The following is an 18,787-nucleotide window of genomic DNA, read 5'->3' as shown; positions in this document are numbered from 1 at the left end:
GGCTTTAATTGCACCAGCTGCGGTTGAAACTGTGAATGCGATTCCATCCAAGAACCACCGCCTATTGTAATCGGCGATCTGGTCGTGTTCGCTGCTTCGCGTCAACCTGCGACGGGTTATGCCACGAGAGACAACGTACAGTGGAATGTAGTGCCTGGGCGCTTGGAGACCGCTCCCGTTTTTCGTGCATTTGGAAAACAGCGGCCGCAAACTACTACTTCAGCGGAATACGACAGCTTGTCCCCTTTTAATTCTTGTTGTTTTGAAGCATACATCCCCTCCAGCCAGCACGTATGGAGGGACTTTAGTGAAGGAGTTCGCGACGCCAATTTGTACGGCAGACGCATAGAGTTTATGCTGTTGATTCTGAGGTTGAACTTGTCTCGTACGATCGAAGGTATAGCGAACGTCCCAAGTGCGTGCACTACGTGAAGGACTGCAATGACGTGAAGCTATGAAATATAACAAGTCCAAATTTGCGTGGAGGGCATTCAGTGACATGGTGAAAACAAGTGTGCTTTTCTTGTGCGATATGAGCGGAGGTGTGCAGTGAATTGGTGCGTGTGCGCGTGTTGTAACGCGTGCAAAGGTGGACGGCGAATTGTGTGGACGACGCGAGCAGATGCGCACTGCGAATTGTGTGTTGTGACGCGAGCATCTGCTCGCGTGTACGGCGAATTATGTTCGTGTGTTGTGGCGTGAGCAAAGGTGTACGGCGAATTGTGTGTTGCAACGTGAAATTACGATGGCTATTTTTTTTTTATTGCGAGTGTTCAGGAGGTGAACGCGGCAGTATTTCGGGCGGTAGGTGTGTCATACTTCTGTTGTCGCGCTTGTATCCGTCCCTGGCCTAAGCGCTAAAGCACTTCCATCTACGCGCCACCGAAGTTTTATGCCGGCAGAAGCGAGGATGGAGGGGCTTTGTTTAGCCTTACTTACTCAACTTTACTCAAAGCGTCCAAATTTTGATGTACGTCAGTTTAGTTATTGGTCAAAAAGACACCTACTTGTTTGGTGAAGTGGAGCAGCGTTGATTTGCTGAATGCTTTCAGAGTTATTCAAGCTTTGTGAAGTAAATGTGAAATTGGCTTACACCTACTGCTATTGTATGAACAAATACTGTGCGTTGCATGTACCACTCTGTCAACACTTCATATGCCTACATTTTGTATATATTCTGTTCGTAAAGGCCAACTGTCCTCCACCTTGCAGTAAAAAGAAAGTTCATACAGGTCGTTATCGCCGAGAGGCGCCGGGGCGGGTGATTTCCAACGTGCCGGACACATGCAGCAGCCGATGATGCAGCCACAGTCCATGGCTCTCCGCACTTTGTCAGCGAAAGAGGACGACAGGCAAAGCGTGTGGGCGCAGCGTACGCAAACAAGCGCGTAGATGCACGCGAATGACGCTTGGTGGAATGGCTAGCGCGAGCAACTCAGATTCGCACCGGTTGCTTAGCACGGGCGCCTCACCATCGTCTGCAATGGGAGCGAAAATTCTCGCAGCGCAACTCCAGGAAGCGGAAACGCCGGAACCGGAAATACCGGAAGCGGAAATGCCGGAACCGGATTTGGTGTGAGGGGAAAAGGCGGCGCACACAAAGGTTGGCGCTACTTAAGAGAGCGGCGGTGGCGCGTAGATGGAGGGGCTTTATTTTCCATAGGGAGCTCTCTGCCGAGTTTTGCGACCATGCGCCGCAGGACGGCGCGCGCCACCGTACCGGTCCCCATGGCAACCACTGCCGCCGCCGCCGAAAGCTCACGACGCGCCAGCCACTTGGCTGCCGACGTCGCTCCCGGCTGGCTCCCGGTAGCCGCGCCACCGGCGTGTTTACAAGGGCTGGCCGCAAGAGGCGCTCGCCACCGTACCAAAAGGAGGAGAGTACAGGCGAGGGAAGGGCAGCGCGTTTGCGGCTCACGTTCCAGGCATTGTATATTATAGGAGGCGTTGGCCCATCTTGCAAGAGTTGAGCCAAAGCCACTTCTCCTCTGTAGTGACGTCACGGTGTCACGTGGTATTCAAGGCGACACCGCCGCGCCTGAGGAGCTGGGTTGAGCTCTCGTAATATGCTTATGCTTCGCATAAAAAAAAAAGAAAGAAATCACTGATTTTTCCGGGGGTGCAGTATGGGCCGAAGTAGATCTAGGCCCGGCCTGCTCTCCCGGTGCAGTATCTTCGCTCTCAACCCGCCGTGGTTGCTCAGTGGCTATGGTGTTGGGCTGCTGAGCACGAGGTCGCGGGATCGAATGGCGGCCGCATTTCCATGGGGGCGAAATGCGAAAACACCCGTGTACTTAGATTTAGGTGCACGTTAAAGAACCCCAGGTGGTCGAAATTTCCGGAGTCCCCCACTACGGCGTGCCTCATAATTAGAAAGTGGTTTTGGCACGTAAAGCCCCATACTTTATTTTTTTATCTTCGCTCTTGGCAGGCTTTTCGTATGCTGCTGTCCGCGACTGTTCAGAATTTTTAGTCCTCTTTGTGTGAAATAAACGCACAGCGCCTCATCAACCGCGGTTGAACGCCAGCGCCTGGTGTCACGCCGTGAGAATTATTGGCTTTGCGTCTCGCCCACGTTGTTAGGTAAGATTAGCTTAGGTTCTTAGGTTAGGTTAGCGTAAATTTAAGGCGTTACGGTGGCGCTGCGTATTCTCACAGCGGTTACGCCGCGCAGATTTTTGTCTTTGCGTCCCGGCGAGCGACGTTAGCTTAGGTTAACGTTAGATTACGTTTCTTTAGGTTAGGTAAAAGGCGTCAGTGTGGCGCGGCGTATTCACACCATTTACGCCGTGACGATTATTCTCTTTTCGTCTCGGCCACGTTTGGTTACGTTACCGTTAGGTTATGTTTGGTTAGGTTAGCGTATGAGGCGTTAGGGTAGCGCGACGTATTCTCGTAGCGGTTGCAGGGGCGTCGAGCGTCACCGGCGACCTTTCAGCCGCTTGCGTTCAACCGCGGTTGCTTAGGCGCGCCTTCTAGATTTTCAATATATGCAGCCCGGGCTTACGGTCCCCACTGCTCCCACGGAAACATCTGTGGTGTTATTTTCATGGTACATCGTCGTAAGGCGCGAGAAAGGTATGATCCGGCACGACTGACTTTGCACGAGCACCGCAGGTGCGAGACAGTCTGTCCGACACAGCGGTCGCCGAATGGGGCGTCAGTACCGGCTGCTTCACCTATATATTTTACCGCGCCGGCAGCCAGCGTACGAGCGTAAACAAACTCGACCCCACTCAGCAATGTCGGCACTCCTAGAGACAAACGCATACAACACGCGCTAAGAAACCTCCTCCGTAGTGCCTCGGGAGAGTCAAATATTGAAGAAGCAAGAGCCCCCACATTTTCTCTCTTGCGCCCACTCTTACTCGCGCCTGCGCACAAACATCTGGCGATCCCTCAAATGACCGTCTCGTGGGTGCTAATTGGAGGTTTTAAAAAATGTCTCCACCGAGTTGGAGTACACTTAATAAAAATGGTAGGTGACCCTAATCATTGACTTAGGTGTCTCTTTGTGGCACTGGCAGTTCGGCGTTGGTGTTCTTTAGTTAACTTTAGGCAAACGCAACGCACGAACCGCACTCAGTAGCAATCGTTTTCTATTAATTATCCGGTTTAATAGGCCACCACCTTAAGTGTGACGTCATTAGTGACGTCACTACATCCGCTTTCTGCTTCCTTGTTTCTAGGAATTTCGAAAAAGTCGTGCTCACGTGGCGGGTGTTACGTCTCAACACCACAAGGGTGTTAATTGAACGTTTGCCACGTGTCAAACCACCGCACCTCCTATTCAGACGATAACGCAGCGTGGATATTGACAGTAGCGCTCACCCCACTATTACCTAGAAACCTGAGCAAAGGATGAAAAGGAGGGAACCACGACAACGAAATGAGAGACGCAGTTAAATAGACGAGTCAACCCACTACTCATCCCTCGGCCCTTAGCCAGTGTGTAAACGCAGCGTGTAAACCGACTGTTGCAGGTTTCCACGAAAGGCCCTCACCTCGCCCTTTACCTGGCAGCCTGAGCGAAGAAGAAAGGGGGGTGGACAACGACGAACGAACTAGGTGTCGCCAGTTGATTTCTTTCCACAGATTCCAAACCAGTTCCGGAGGCGGAGTTACTGCGGGTTATTGCGAGCATGGGTGTGGTATCGCAACGGAGTCGACGATGGTGATTTGCTGCTGGATAGTCTTCAGATTCCCTAGTAGACTCGCGTAGTGAAAACGACGGGATTAGAAGCAGAGACTTTTCGAGAGTGAGGACATAGGGTCCTGATGAACTGAGATGTTAACTGCTCCTGCATGGAGCGGGCTTCCTCACTGGAGCCGTGTAACTAGGCTAAATAAACCCTTTTGCGTTCATTTTCAACTTGACGTAATAGTCGATGGGCTTGGTGGATTCCATGCCCTGAACGCCATCCTAGCCGCAATAAACTGATTGTCAGTAGTGAGATCAAGAAGAAAGTCCTTACGATCTGGAATCGGCGGACCTGTGTACGTGGCTCCGGGCGACAAGAACTTCGCAAGATCGAGGGAAACTAGGGACGGAAGGGCGACTTCTGCGGATCCGGGATCAGCAGACCTCTTCGTGGCTCAGAGAGGCACAACCGTCGCAGTTACGGCGTGGAGTTTTGAACGACTCGAGGAATTTGGAAGGAAGAGATCAAGAAGGCAGTCCTCACGATCTGGGATCCGCGGACCTGTGCACATGGCCCCGGGAGACACGAAGTTCAAAGATCGAAGGAAACCACGACGGAAGAGCGACTTCTGCGGATCCGGGATCAGCAGACCCCCTCTTCGTCACTCAGGGAGACACAACCGTCGCAGTAACTGCGTGGAGTCTTGGACGACTCGAGGAAACTGGAACGAAGAGCAGCTGAAGGCAGCTCCACCATCTGGGATCAGCGACCTGCGAACATGGCTCCGGGAGACACGACCTTCGCAAGCTCGACGTTGGTGAGTGCTTGAGCGATTCGTTTTGCCGGACAATAAGGACAGGTTTCTATCGGGCAATTAGCTGTGGATGATCGCCACCGGGTGTGCGGGCAATGCAGGGGAAGTTGCAGTCAGCTCTCGAAAAGCAGCAGAGCTCGGTATGGAGGTTAACCATAGGTTGAGAAGCCCGAAATTCGTACGGCGATTGACAAAGTGCGTTTGGATGAGGGCGAGCTTAGAGAGGCCTGGGAAAAGATATGGCTAGAAAAGGAAGAAAATGAGAGCGAGGGGAGAGAAAGGGAGGAAGAGAAGGAGCGCGAGAGGAAACGAAGACAGGAAGAAACTGAGCTTGAGAGGGAACGAAGGCATCATAAAAATGAGCTCACGGAAATCAGACTAGGCATTGCGAGGTTATGGCGCAGGGCGCCGTCGCAAACAGAAAGCTTGAAAATGACGAGTTTGCTTCAGTAAACTCGTCATACAGAACAGGCGCACAAAATAGGCGTACGAAACAGGCGATGACATCGGTCTCGACCAGATTAATTTCGAGTGGATTTGCGAGAGGCGATCATTTCACCAGGAAACGTGGCCGGAGCGGTTGTTTGAGTTGATGGCGGGAGAATTCGCGCTGCAGGTCGCATTCCGACTGAGTGAGGCCAAAGCAGGCAAGTACAGTCTAGTGAAGGCGGGTTTTCTCCCCAGATACGAGCTCTCCGCAGAGGAATTTCGGGAGAAACCGATTTCCTCGATCAAAATTCAGAAAGAGGAGCAGGTGCTGTGTTGCGACGTGGAACACAGGGCAGAGAAGGAGGTTGAAGTAACTAGCTCGGGAGACGTGATTCAGCCGTATGAGGAAATCTTTCCGATTTCCCCTTCAGGAAGAGAGTCAGGCGCTGAACTGCGATGAAGAACTCAGTACGAAGGAGGAAGATGAAACAGCTAGCTAGCTCTGAAGACATAGTCAAGTCGGAGGAAGACATCTTTCTGAATTCCCCGACTGAAATTTAAGAAGTTGGTCAGGCCGAGGAGCCGCCAACGGAAAGAAAAGAAAGGCACTCGGAATGGCGCATCGGAAACAGTGCCAAGAGAAATAGGCGTCGCAAATTCAGAATAGCTGTAAAGAAGACAACGCGGCCGAGTAAAACCAAAGCCACTAAACCCTCTGGCGATCGCAGAGAAAGGTTAAGAAAGGCGCATTTGTCAGTTGCAATGTTCCGAGTCAGAGCGGGTCCGAGTCGTCAGACGAGGTTGAAAAGAAAGCGACGTTCGTAGCGGAGGAGGAGAAAAAGCCAGGACGCAATTGTGTTTCGCTCGCTTAGCTCTTTTTGAGGTGTAGCCTGTGATACGATCTCGACCGGGTGAAGTGGGTCTTCAGCGCAAGAATCAGGAAACGGCGACGAATGTGATGATGAAAAAAAAGTAGAAAATATTTTATTCACTTCATTGGCACATGGATGCGACTCTCATCTGAGTCTCGAGCAGTTCTGATAAACACGGGTGCTGGGACGGCCTTAAATAACTTTTGGCGCAGGAATGCGCCAGAGGTTATCGACGTCTTCGTGGGGAGCCTGTGGAAGTCGGTTCTACCGTCGACCGTGCCCTTCGGGTTTTCTTTCCTTAGTCGGTCTGTTTGTGTCAGCTCGGGCAAAAAAGGATTGACGCTGTTTCGGAGAAGAGGGCAATTATGTCGACATGGTGACGCCTGCTTGAACGCTTCTCACATTTTACAGGTCAATCATACGGGGGCTAAGACGGCCTTAATTACCCCTTTCGGTCTCGTGGTTGTGGGCCGATCCCGGCGATAGTACAATGCCAGACCGACCCGCGGCGGAGGTGAAGCAGGCGTTAAACACTCCCCATACGTGGGCCGATCCCGAAGACAGCGCATTGCCGGGCCGACCCGCGGCGGAGGTGAAGCAGGCGTTACGCTCTACCCATACCTGGGCCGATCCCGAATATATCGCAATGCCTGGCAGATCCGCGGCGGAGGTGAAGCAGGGGAGACACACGGTCCGATTTGGTGTCCGATCCGGCGTCCGACGCGCCGCAACGGCAGCCGGAATCGAGGTGTTTTGCCGTGCCGGAGCGCCGGATCGGACGTCCGGCGTGCGACAAACCGGGCAGATTTTCATCGTCCGACGCGTCCGACAACCGCACCGTCGTCTGGCCGCAGCCAATGACAGCGCGGCTGGCATGTGACGTTCCCTCCACGGAGGCGGCGCTGGCTGGCCGGTTTCTCGCAGTGTTTTTTTTTTTTCCTTGCCTGCTGCAGTTTGTTTCCGACACGAAATAGTTACCAGTTCAGTAAAATTATCTCGACGTGTGCCTGTTATTCAAAGCAACGCCTAGTACACTAGGACTAGGCTACTGGCGAGATCAGGAGACGCGACGCGAGGGCATTTCACGGGCAGACAGCACACACCGACCGTCTGAGCGAGGCTGCTCGCTTTGCTTGCACGTTTGCCCTTCGCAACGACTGCGTCGAGTAAACCAATTGTATTTAATTACGGGCGACCTACGTGTACAGTGTTAATTGTTTTGGCAAACATAAGCGCTCTTCGACGAGCTCGGGTTGGATCGTAAGCGCCGTCGACCGCGGCGTCTGCCTAGCTAGGCCTACCGGTCCTATCGCTGGCTGTTAGCGGAGTCGTCAGTGGACGACGGGCCGTCGTGAAGTGTTCTGTCACTCGCAGGGGCATAACGTTATTGGAAGTGTTCTTGTAAAGCGACGCAGTGTTGTGCAGAGTTGTTTATATTGCGTTTCTCGACGTGGATATGAACTCAAGCTGGGGAGCTGGATGTGGGCGGAGCTTACGCGCCGCTCAATCTTTCGGATGCACGCACCGTGCACTCTAAAAATTTTCACACCCTTATGGGTGTAATGCGGGTGTATTCCATCTTTTCACCCTTGTAAACACCCTTGAAACACCCTTTTTTAACGAAAAAGGGTGTTCAACAAGAAAACACCCTTGGAACACCCCAGTCTTTCTAATTTACACCCTAATTATAAGGGAGTAAGTGAACAAGCTTACAGTATATGATGAATGAACATTGCCAGTTAAGGCGTTGATATTGGCTGTACATGAAACGCGCGCTACCTGCGCTTGAATCAGGTAGCTGGAATGATTAGATCGGGGCACCTAGGCAGCAGCGCACTGGCTCCGAACAGTGGTCAAAAATGAAGTTTCCCACGAATGTTGATATTGAACGGATGACACTAACGCGCAGACTTTGCATAGCCAGATATCTGCAAAAGGCTTCATATGATCAATAGCAAAATATTTACAATGCTATCACTGAATACTTAAAGGTGTGCAACCAGTTAGACTGGGAATGGTTAGGAGTGAGGGCTAACGGTAAATAGCTCACCAACTTACGGTTCGTAGATGACATTGGCATACTCAGCAACACTGCAGACTATTTGCAACAAACGTTTGAGGAACATGTCGAAGAAAGTGTAAGTCTGACTGAGAGTTAGTATGCAGAAGAGAAAAGTAATGTTCCGCAATATAATATATGGGGTTTTACGTGCCAAAACCACTTTCTGATTATGAGGCACGCCGTAGTGGGGGACTCCGGAAATTTTGAGCACCTGGGGTTCTTTAACGTGCACCTAAATCTAAGTACACGGGTGTTTTCGCATTTCGCCCCCATCGAAATGCGGCCGCCGTGGCCGGGATTCGATCCCGCGACCTCGTGCTCAGCAGCCTAACACCATAGCCACTGTGCAACCACGGCGGGTAATGTTCCGTAGCGTGGCGAGAGAACGAATGTCATGGTCGTTCGTTCAATACGTTTATTGAGCTTAATTACTCGCAGGGGCCTCTGATCAAGGAAATTAACAAAAATAAAACATTGGCTGGAGAGCTTACGGCAGGCATTACTAAATCATGACCAGGGAGCTTACTGCTAACCATTGCTTTCTACCGTTACTAACGTATGGGGCCGAAACTTGGAAATTACCAAAGAAGCTTGGGAAGACGTTGAGGACCGCGCAACGAACGATGGAATGAAAATTATTAGGCATGATGATAATAGACTGGAAGACAGCGATGTGGATTAGAGAGCGAACGGGAATAGCTGATATACTGGTTGACATTATGAGGAAGAAGTCGTGCTGGGCAGACATTGCAATGGGTAAGGGAGAGAACTGCTGGTCTATTGGAGTTGCAAAATGGGTGCTAAGGGAAGGAAAGCACAGTCGAGGACGGCAGAGAATAATGTGGACGTGATGGAATTGGGAAACTTGAAAACACGTGGAACCAGTTAGCACAAGACAGGGGTATTGGAGATCGCTGGAGAAGCTTTCGTCCTGCGATGGACGTCAAAATAAGCTGATGATGATGATGATGTGACGACATCCATGCTAGCTTCGCGGCATGTCTTTCATGTTATGTCATGCATGCGTGTCATGCACGTTCTGATAGCTCGATTTCCGTCGATTGCGGGGGGGGGGGGGGGGCGCTAGTAGCGGCGTAGCCAAGTGGGGCACACCGGGCACTTGTAACGCTCACTAAAAGTAAAATTTTTGCTGCTATGGCAATGGCCCCGCTCCTTCCCCCTCCACGGTCAATTGGGACCCCCCCCCCCCCTCACACGAAAAAATTTTCTGGTTACGCCACTGTGGGGAGGGGGGTGTAAGATTGCTCTAGACCCCTCCCCCTAACTTGTCAACGGAAACGGGGGACGGGAGGGCAGCTGCCGCCGGGCCGCAAACCTTAGGCAGCCCAATTAACGGCTGCATTTCCCTTTGGACGTGAATACTGCATTAATGCCATTACACTGTAGGATTCGTGGTGGTTCGAGGGCATGCGACAATTAAAAAAAACTCATACAGCCATCAGAAAGTCTTAGCTTGAGCAGATCTTTGGGAGCTGGGCAAGACTCCCACAAAAGAAAAAAAGCTTGGCACCCCTCTTACAGGCATTGTCAACTCTGGGTCCCACCGCTGACTGTACATTTCCGGTAAAAAAAATCACCCATGAACTCCTCTCGGATTTGTCTAAGTGTGCGTAAGCATTGCGACTCTTCCTCATCTACACGCAGTCCATGTCGTTATCAATGTTATGAGACTTGATCCGACAAGTATAAGCGCCAGCGCTGCGGCGACACGGGCTGCTCTGGTCGGCAGCGCAAGCAAAGTACTGCAGGTGGCGGGGCCAGGAGCGCTGGTGACGTTCCGTTCGTTTTGAGCCGTTATCGCTCTTTAGCCCTCCTCATCCGCGACGAACCATTATCAACCGTTCTCCGGCGGCGGCTGCTTGTGGCACGGCCGCGCGAACCGTATCTTGAAAGCGAACTGCATTGTGGACAGAGTGTGCCCACTGCTGAAAACTTCACGCGCTGTGTTTTCACCGTTTACTTCGCTTTGAAAACAGACGCGCGCACACCTATCTTGAAAGTGATCTGCGAAAAGCGCATAGTGCGGCATAAGCTGAAAGCTTCGTGAGCGCAGTGTTCTCGCCGCTTCGGTCGCGTTGAAGCGAGAGCTAGCACGAAGGTGAATTCACTCGCTGCTGCGGGTTCTATGTTGAAAGATATCGTGCTGTACGGACTGACGGACGGATGGTTTTTCTTGTTGGGGAAATACAGAAATGCTTACGTTATAAAAAAAATTGCAGGGTTTGCGAATTTCGCGATAAGAACCAACACCAACCTACTCCCCCGCTGAGCGATGCCGTCTTGATCACCCCCTCCCAACCCCGGGAAAAGGGACACTACCTTTCTATCTCAGTTGAAGAAAGGATGATGAAACGTTAACAACGACCATAACGGCATCTCCTAACGAGTTGTCTTATGGCCTCTGAGATTTGCGCGCGAAGCTGGCGCGCGCGAACTTGAGAGGCCATAATTGGCCGCCTAATAGCATAAAAAGACAAAGACAATGCCAAACGACACAGCTAAAATTCAAACAAAGAACTGATCTTAGCTATACTGTTTGGGGAAAAGAAATACAAAATTAGACAGCCGCAACACACGCCACTAAAGCCGCCACCGCCGGCGTAACGAGGAACCAACAGTTGGCAACATTCATTCGCGCGTCATTGCTTCGCTTCGTCTCCGCAACAAGAGCCGCCATCTTCTCGCGCCTAACGTTTCGTATGGTTTTGTTCTCTGCAATCCGCGCACACAGCGCATCGGTGGCTGCACGTCTGCTCGGCGTCGCAATGCGGCCTGCGTCATTTTCTGGTGCTCGCGCAATCGGTGTGCAACATGTCGCAAGTGAAATGTTTGATAGAAGTGCCTCACGTCCAAGTCAAGCTGCCGTACGGGTGCATGGCTGTGCGCCCCGTTCTCGAAAGCGTCGACGGGTTTCCGGCATGCGGATTTCAGGTACGTGCAAATGCGTTTCGCCCTCCTATTGAGCTCCGGAGCAAAGCGTGAAATATTTCATGTGAAAGATGCAGTGCCCGTCATCATGGTGTGAATTTCGAGCGGCAAACGAGAACTTTGGCGCTTAGAGCACACCGCGGCTGCTAAGTCAGCGTGGAAATTGTTTTTCGTTACCGCAATGTGTTGCTTTCAGTCTAACCTGCGGCTTGTGGACAGCTAGCCCATCGACTTTTGCTTGTGGCTGCGATAGGTATGTAAATGGAAGCGGTAATAATTTTCGAGCGCAGAGAGTTGTTTCGCTCGATGTTGGTCGTGTTCATGGCGTTGTGAAGGCTAGAAAACTGGCTTGATCGTGCTTAGTTCTGACTCGAAGAGGCGTAACGTTGGCGCTGGATGTGTTTGTTTTCCGTGCCGCGAGTACCAGTTTAATGCTTTTTGTTGCATGAGAGTGGTTGCTGCTACATGCCCTCTGGCCAGAACACACTAAAAGCAATTTCCTCACTTATATGTATGCAATGTGACGTAACAAAATTTCCAGCGTTTTATTTGGAGCGTAAATATCCAGTATAGTTTAGTAAGAAACTCGCATTCTGTCTTAGCTTAGTAGACGTGAAACAAGTGAAACTCTCATTTCTTATTGAATTGTTCGCCCACACCGCACCACCCGCAGATGCGTCATCGGGTAATTGACAGTAGCTTCGCTACGTGAGTTGTTTTATGCGCCAATATTGCCCGGTTAAGTATCCTGTTAATTTATGCCGACGCTCGTTCATTTTGCTTTTAAGCGGGTACTATCCCCGAGTACCGGACGATGCCAAACTTGTGAGGTGTAGCAAACGCGGGAAATGCAAAGTGGCGTGGCTGCAAGTTCCTGTTTTTACGTTTCTTCCATTCAAAGCCAACAGGCACAGTATCACTGATTTATTTTCCATTTCTGCTGTACTTGATCAATGTAATGTGACAACTGCATTTGTTTTTTAATGTTCTCCATTGACTGTGTATTGAGCTTGGCTGCCGCCCTCTCTTCAGAGGATGCCGCTGTGATAGCTCTTTCGTATAGCACATGCCTCTAGGCCCTTGTGTTTCAAGGGTTCTGGCGAGGCAGCAGTGCTCCAAGTAATTTTACCATCCTATATATTTTCTATTTTGCATCATTCTTCCACGATGGATTTTAATGTTCATATTATTCGTCATTAGTCATGGCCATAATTTTATAGCACGTAGATTTTACGCACTTTACAGCGACAATTTTAGGCCAGTTTACAGCCAAGTCACATCTTCCATAATACATCAACATTACCACTTGTCATGGTGCTCTTTGGCCAAACCTGGCCCTTGCGCCATAAACTACCACACATCATCATCATCAGCTTGGCTGCCAGAAAATGCTTGAATTTCTTTCAGTATCCAAGTGACGAAATATTTCACTGACGGCAGTGTGTGAAACACGCAAGATGACAAAACTGACAGCAAAATGATTAGATATTTCTTTTATAGCGTTTGGACTCGACTTGTGGTGAGGATGTCGATCGACCTTGGGCCTGGTGACAGCACACCCGACATCGCCAAAGTTCAGCCTATCAGTTGAGTGCCCCCGAATGGACCATCAACATCGGAAAATGAAGCAGAGCCAGGTAGGGGCAATTTTTACTTTGGAACAGAACACTGACAGCTGCCTCCTTTTTTTAAGAACTAAATAACATATTTACAAACCAATCCTTTCTCTTTGTGCAGCCTACATAGAATTGTTTTTTGCTTGTTATACAGACCTTCAGAAAGCAGTTCTTCTGAACCATTTTTGCATTCACAAATAGATAAAGAGGAGTGCACTTTCTGAAGAAATTGATGCACTGAAATGTGCGTTCGACACACAGTGAGATGCAAAATAACCAACAACTTTAAAGCGGTAAAAAAAAAGTTTGAAACATGTTCTAACATCATAACCCGCCTTGGCATACGGATCTAAATATAACAGCAACAGAGGTGCATGCAGAGAAGTGTTTGTAAATGTTTGCAAGATATGTACATTGTCTAAGAAATTGTTTTTATTTACTTGGAGCTTCTTGGTGCCATGGCAGTGCAGTAAAAGCTCAAAATGATGCCCCTGCTCCTAATAAAGCACCTTTAGATTTTAAAATAAAATTATGGGCTTTTACATTCCGAAACCTAAAGTTTTGAGAACCTGGCTTCTTTTATGTACACCTGAATCTAAGTGCATAAGCGTTATTGCATTTTACCTTAATTGGAGGGCAGCTGCCATGGCCTAGATTGAAGCTGGGACCAGCATGACTGAGCAGCATGGCATCATAGTAAGTGGGCTATAACACCAGGTCAAAATGAGAAATACTGCTTAGAACTACCGACTTCTTGGCTCACAAGCACTTTGCACTAAGTTAAAGGAGTATGCAGTACTGACAGCGACTGTTTATGTACCAATTTCTTTTTAGGCTGATTCCATTATTAGGGTGCGAAGCTTCAATTAGTCAAAACCAGTTTAAATTACAGAACCAGCTCAAAACACACACCATGTATAGCTGGATTTGGACATGCAAATGGAGTCAATTCATGTCGCCGAAAATGGAAGTGGCAGTCACACTATTTGATGCATTTTGCCTAATACATAGTCAATAATAAATAATCAATTCCTAAAATATTCTTTTCAAAAAGTTTTTTTCAAGCATGAAAGGAAGAGCCAAATGGTGTTCAGGTGCACAAGCGGCTAGTTGCACAGTACTTCATGCATGTGTTCACTGGCTTCTTTCAAGCTTGAAAAAAAAATTTGTTGCACCTACTGAGCAGTAGAAAGCTGGATTGGGAATTTTTCAGGATGCTCTACAATTTTCGCACTGACACTTTTGCTTTGAATAAAATATTTGATCAGTTAAATAATTGTTAATAACTAATTACCTAATTACGAAAAATGCAAGAATTGGTTTCACTTCCTCAAAACGATGGCAAACGACATTACCTTGGTGCTGTCTAGCTACGTGGCACTTATACATATTTAAAGCTTGGGCATGTCATACAGACCACCTGGTAATTACAACGCATATATAGAAGTGGCTAAGTTGTGTGAGCCAGCCATGTCTAGCGAATCATGAGAAACAGCCATGTTTCTTTGACTTAAGGGCATGATAAGATTTACATGCTCGACACCTTGTATCAGTGTGCTCTAGGCCTGTGCGTAGTTTAGCTGCTACATAAACAATATTTCTCCCCGTGTAAGCTAATATGCATCTTTCAAGTATATTGCCACGTGTTTTCCAAAATAAACCATCTTGGTGCTTCCTTCATTATGTCTTCATCTGTTGCTGTGCTAATTTTGTAACATGCAACTGCACAAATTTTCATCTAGTTTTCATATTTCCTCGTTGTTTGGTGGCTTTATTTCTGAACAAGTTGTTTTCGTTAAGCCCTGTTGCACACAGTACACAGCATTTCTGCCTAGAGTGGGAATTGTTTTTTTTTTCATATGGACATTAATACACCTTGCCTGGGCAATGTAAGGCATCCTACATAACACGGCCCTGCAATAATGTTTTATATTGCATTCCAGCATCATGCAAAACTGTTTACTTACCAGATTAGAATATGTATAAGTGTTGGAAGTAACAGAACTGGAAGAAGCCAGCAGATAATGAGGCGAAGGAAAGCATACAGGAACATGTTTTAAGTTTTTTATATGAAGTATAGAAATGATAAATTCTAGGTAAGTGAAAGTGGATTAAAAGATATCCACCTGTTTGTGGGGAACGGACCCATAACCTTCACATTACGCATGTGATATACTAACCACTGTGGTACTACGGCCGTGTTCGAGCGTCGACAATCTGAGGGGCCATTGTGGACGGTTGAATGCTGCCTCGGTGGTACAGTGCTTAGTGCATCGCATGCCTAATGCAAAGGCTGTAGGTTCGTTCTCCTCCCATGCCTGGTTGTTTTTTTTTACCATTTTCCTTTCCCTTTATCATTCGCACATTTAAATAGAAAATTACAAGTAAGTTTCCACGTGCCTACCCTGGCATCTTCCAGCTGTGATTCAGAAAAATTTTGACCCTCAGTATCCTTTCTTCTCGTTTGGAAGAACAGGAGCTTCATTTAAAAAAATAATGAATTCACCTTGTTCAGCATCTCAATGTGGTCTCAAATCTTATCACAGCATGTGTATTACTAATTGAAGTTTTTGTTAAGATGATGATATAGCATGGGACCTAATTAGTAGCCTTTGTGTACAGATATATGAATAGTCTAATAAATAGGAGGACTTTAAGAAGCACTTCTAACATGGTCTGAGCATGTGTTTAAAAAAACTAATCTAGCATGATTTCAGGCATAACTGTTGCCCCTGAAAAATATTTGGATCATCTGCATTGGCATTGTTTTTAGAGAGCACCAATACTGCTTTGATAGAAGTAGCCTCGTGGAACATGAAGCATCGCTTCTTGCTGAGTCAAGGAAACATTATCTGCATATCTGAGGTGCATGTGTCATATGCTCGAATGCTGTTTAAAGGCTGCTAATAAGAGAATTACTTAACTTGCCTTCCAGAGATTGCTTCAGTAGTCTATGCTACTCGATCATAAACAATTTACCATAGTGAATATTCATCGCAGTTGGGTTTGCAATGTTTATGCAAAATACCACATTTGCCTGCTAGACATGTGACTGCACTAAAACTTGGAGTTAATGACCAGTAAGATTTATGGGACAGCAAAATTAGTTTATGACTCCTGTTTCTGCCATAGTTTCTTACAGTAATTACTAGAGGGAACTCTGGTGCTGGAGTCGTACCACAATGGGAATGATGGGAAGCACATGGATTTGTCTGATATTCGTGCTTGTGAATTCAGACGTTCTTGTGGCTTCGTATATTATACGCTATATAAATCTTATTGTCGTAAATTTAAGCGCAGTCTATACTCTTCGAAGTGCAGAAGACGCCGCCAACACGCACAATTGCTATTAATTGCAACGATTGAGCTTGTCCAGGTAGCCAAATCGAAGGGCACCAAGCGTCTCAAGGCACTAGTATGCCCGCGATAAATTCATCAGGGCGTTGCACTCGCTTGTCGTTACATGCCTCCGTCGCTTAATGGTTTCAATATCAAACTTCTGTTCTAGAGTTCCTGTGTTTGAATCCTGTCGTCGGACGGTTTTAATGTTTATTTATTTATTACACAGTATATTGTTGAAAATGACTAGAATACAAAGTCACAAACCCGTTTGAAGCCAAACAGACGAACTTTAGGCAAATCCATGTACTTCCCATAATTTCCATGCTGGTACAGCCGTTCTTGTTTGATCTCCTGTGGACACTAACGTCAGAGTTCCCTCTAGTAATTATTGTATGAAACTCTGATTTCTGCGCCTCGCTCGTGCAGAAGCGGCACCACACCTGCTGCGTAAACATGCACTACCTTTCGGCCGAGTGCAGGGAATGCTGTGAACTCGCCATGTACATAGCCTGCACTAAGTAAAACAAATCACAACGTGCAGTTGCTACCACGTTGAACTGGTGGAATGAGTAGTGAAATGCAGTACCTCCTGAACTAGTTCAGAAAGTGCAGGTTAATCAAGTGGAGATTATATAGCAACAGAAGTTGAGTGATTCTGCATTACATTCACGAAATATACTTCATGATACTTTTCCATTTATTTCCTCAGTTATTAAGAATCCCTTTTGCATTGTTGGACAAAACTACAGAATGCCAACATATTTTCCAGCATTCACTGGTAGCAAACATGTCAAAACATGTTCTAGTGTCTGGATTGCCGCTTTAGCTGTTAACCCCGAAGTTAATTCCGGAAAATGTACCAAATGTTTTACGTACTCAATTTTCGGTGTCATTCTCCTTCTAAAAATATATTACTTCATTGGTCTCTGGTTAGAAATAACACAAAAATAAGAGCTGCTCTTGAGGGCAGCTTTCCCTCAATGCCGACTGTAACTCATCTTTGACAACAAGAGCAGCATAACGTCGGGCAGAAAGAGTGCAACTAGTCATTGGCGATATTGGTACTACCTCCAGTCACTAGTACAGCTTGTGATCAATGGTTAAAGGTTGCGACTTTGTTGCTGTCCAATTTTAATTCTGCAGCTGTTACACTTGGGTGTAGCATGTGTACGTACGTGTGCATGCATTAAAATGACTTCACGCTAGAGCGAAGCAACTAGTGCAGAGAGGCATTAGTCATCTTTATATATTTGCTTTGTAAAGATGCACTAACTTTATCTTTTGCAATATAGACTTGGCGCTCATTGGCCAAAGATGCCCTTGTGCTACTAAAACCTACCAATTAATTCGCTTTTTGCAGTAGCACATGCTTATTCCTTTTTCAGGATCGGTCTGTGAGTTCTAATTTGTTTTTCTTGAACTGTGCAATTCCCACTCACAGGACTGCATGTCATCTAAGGTGTTCCTTTTTCAATCAAGAATGTTGAGGTTGTGTTTGTGAAACTCGATTTCTTGCCTCAGACGAGCTTGTACAAACTGACCAAGCTGATAATTCTACCTGCTTATATAATAAATGTGTTGCCGTTATGAACCCTCATAATGAATGACTTACAGTATAAAAATTTTATCTAATAAAACAATTTAATGAAAATTTTCATGTTTTTCGCGTTCGTGTTCACTTCTCTACTCTCGTGTCCTGTCTGCATGCCTCACCTCTTTTTTGCATATTAAATATCGTATAAACTTAACCATGCTTTTTTACCACAATGCAGGGGGATAAGGTTCCGGTAACACTTCATTCAGTATGGTGGCCCAGACGTGTATGCAAGCAACCTCCTTCATGTGGACCAAGAACTACTCTGCAGTGTCTCACAGACTTCCATGCGAAGCCCTCAACATTCTCATCTCAGTGGAATGGCTGCTCATCTATCTGTGTGTCCATCACCAAGATGGCCAGTTGTAAAGCTCCTGTACCCGTTTAAGACAGCTTAATGATTTTTTTTATTTAGTTTTCATGGTTGGCCGTAGAATCTTAACATTTTTGATGTTTCTAACGTTTTTACCTGGCCCAAAGTGGTGCAATAACTTTAAACCAGTGTAATGTATTTAAGTGATGCTCACTCTAATGCCTATCTGGTTTTGTTTATGTTTAAGAAATTTGAATGTCTGATGAGGTAACAGCATTTAAACTTGTCATCGTGGCTCTTTTCAGTGAGCTGCTAGGAAATAAGATGCAAAACTTATCACACGCCAGTTGTAGCATTTTTGTTTTCAAGACTAAAGTATACATGTTTCAAAATATGGAAAGTGGGGAAAAAAGCCTCAAGAACATAATCATCCTAGGATTGTCATGTCCTTACAACTCTGCAGTGACTAATGCCTCATACATCTTGGGAGCACATTGGTCGCAATGCCTACAGGTATACTTGATAAGAGAATAGCTCGCACTCAGATTTGCCACGCAGTTGATGGCTGATAGCTTTTGTTTGTCGTCTTCATGTTACTACTATGTATTCAATATTCATTTACATGTGCTGCGGTTTTTTGCAGTCACACACACA

At 47.2% G+C, this 18,787-nt stretch overlaps 1 long non-coding RNA gene across 1 annotated transcript; it reads left to right on the top strand.

The window, feature by feature from the left end:
* The first annotated feature begins 11,009 nt into the window (after positions 1 to 11,009).
* LOC135908346 (uncharacterized) lies at positions 11,010 to 18,787 on the top strand. The gene is made up of 3 exons (XR_010566293.2): positions 11,010 to 11,271; positions 12,769 to 12,905; positions 17,999 to 18,787. It is a non-coding gene; the product is annotated as an uncharacterized lncRNA (long non-coding RNA).

Source organism: Dermacentor albipictus, chromosome 4 (genome assembly GCF_038994185.2).
Source record: "Dermacentor albipictus isolate Rhodes 1998 colony chromosome 4, USDA_Dalb.pri_finalv2, whole genome shotgun sequence".
In the NCBI taxonomy this organism is placed as follows: Eukaryota; Metazoa; Arthropoda; class Arachnida; order Ixodida; family Ixodidae; genus Dermacentor; species Dermacentor albipictus.
Note: the sequence above shows the minus strand (reverse complement) of the source record. Positions and strands in the feature narration are given on the sequence as shown.